Source organism: Austrofundulus limnaeus, unplaced genomic scaffold (genome assembly GCF_001266775.1).
Source record: "Austrofundulus limnaeus strain Quisiro unplaced genomic scaffold, Austrofundulus_limnaeus-1.0 Scaffold327, whole genome shotgun sequence".
Classification (NCBI taxonomy): domain Eukaryota; kingdom Metazoa; phylum Chordata; class Actinopteri; order Cyprinodontiformes; family Rivulidae; genus Austrofundulus; species Austrofundulus limnaeus.
This window is the reverse complement of record NW_013952729.1, coordinates 305,384-307,754: the sequence shown is the minus strand read 5'-3', so window position 1 is coordinate 307,754 and position 2,371 is coordinate 305,384.

Genomic DNA, 2,371 nt, shown 5'->3' with positions numbered 1-2,371 from the left:
ATTATTTACAGGTTATTAATATCTGTAGTGTACATATACATTTCCGGACTGATGTGTCAAATTTTACTAAAAATTGCCACAGATGTGACAAAAATGGACAAGATATTCACTCAAGAACTAATTGCAGGGAAAGTTTAAGGATTTGGTGTTTTGAACTGTTTATCACAATGGTGTCAAACTCATTTGGTCAAGGGCCATGTGAACATTATTATGAACCTCAAAGGACATTTAACTTAGACTAAGCACGAAACATCCCCGTTCCTCATCTTATATGGCTGAGCAGCTTACAAACAATACCTGAGCTCTACCTGGTATTTCCTGCTGCAGCTTTTTAACACATCCTCTTACTAACAATGAAAATGTTTACTTGTTACATAAATATTACATAAATACTGTTAAAAGTAAAAGTAAGAGAGTTTTACTCATTGTTGAGTTGGGGTAAGAAGCCACCATATTTATTTCTGAACTCTCCCACTTTCCGACAGGGGATTCCCACTGGAGAGATGTTCCAGTTTAAATTTATGACTTAAGTGGGAAATTCCCACTTCCAAGTACAACTGGGCTACAGCAAAAGTAGCTGGCAAAAATGTAGCCAGATGGAGATTTTACACAGCAAACTTCACCAGCCGCTGACTGCTTTTGAACTTGTTCACTTCCACCTATAGTGGTGTGATGCTGTCATTTTTAAGATAAAATAATGAATATGCATTATGGGAGATACTGTAAATGCTGGCCAAATAGGATTATTTTAAGACATTATTACATCTTTGAAGCTCTCGCTGACCACATTAACTTTTAGTCTTGATTTTGACACATGGCTTATCAGTAATAAATTAGGTTTGGCTGTCAAGGAAAATGGGGAGAGTGGCAAAAAGGACAGAGTCTAGGCAGGATGGAGCAGTTGGAGAAAAGTTTCAGGAGTGACTTGTGACAAAATGATTGCAGCAAAGGTCATAGAAAAGATTTACAATAGTAGTGAGACCAGCTGTATGGTTGGGAGACAGTGGCATTTACAATAAAGACAGGAGGCAGAACTGGMAGTGGCAGTGATGAAGATGGTGAGGTTCTCCTTGGGACTGACAAGGACTTATAAGATAAGGAATGAGCTCATCAGAGGTAGAGCATARGTTGATCCACTTTGTAGAGGAGGGACAGTGAGGGACAGCTTGATTTTTTAAGCTTTTGTTGAGGGTACATATATTGTTGAAGAAAATATCTTGTCAGAACAGAATAATCCAATGGTATTATTCCAGCTGACAATGAATTACTCTGTTTTGGCCCAAGTAGTTGCCTTTTTGTTTTATCCTCAAATCTACAAAAACCTGTTCCTGTCCTGCTTCTTCTCCATTTCCCTCTGCACAAATTTCTCACATACAGATGGCTACTGATGTTTGTATATCGAATATGTAAATAGTGCTACAAACTGGCACACCATGGCTTCTTATACTGTGCCACAGTGTTGACGGATGATAGGCTTATTTATGGGAYACTAAACCAACTGTGTGAAACCACTACAGTAGTGGTCTCTTCTTTTCTCATGATGTCTCTGCTCCAGTTGAGTTGAGGAGTCACCAGATCTTGTCCGACCAGTCTGGTGTTTGTTAACCAAAAGTAATGCAAGATATCCAGTTGCAGCTGGAAATATAAGCAGTTGGGTTTTCTGGCCAGGGATGCAAATAGACTGTGAGATTTAAAGTCCACACTGAGACAAGATCCCTCACGCTTCTTGTGCTGGGAACGTGACATGAGTGGAATCAGAGTAAAGGACCACCATCAAAAAATGATAGTATCTTAGAAAAACAGGCTGTATTAATGGATAAGATAAGACAGAAGAAAGTATTTCATTGCGTGATGGAACTCAAAGCTCTTTATGACATTAAACTCAACAGACTTAATCACCTAAAAAGCTATTTCAATGATTTTAAAAGGTTAATAAATGTATATCTTAAAGCATTTTAATATCAACTTAGCATCAGTACAATGGAATATTTTTAATATATTCTGATAAACGTGCTTTATCATTAGTTCTCGGAAATCTGGTCTGTTCTGTGGGTTGCAAAACACAAAGGGAGGATCCTGAGATGATCTTCAGTAATTAAAATGGATTTCAAAATTATTCACAGGTGCATATGTTTGATATGTCTGATGGATGAAAGCTGTCACCATAAATGATTAAATTGATGGTTCAAGGCTGTTTGTTATTTTTGCTCTTTTTCAGTAAGTTTTAAAATGTTTATTATGGATCACTAAAGTGTTCATAATGAAATAAATAAATAAAACGTTGTGAAATAAGTATCTATCTGAATAAATAATAGATGAATATATAATGTGATAGTGCAATTGTGAATTAACTGAGCGAATTATTCTAAGA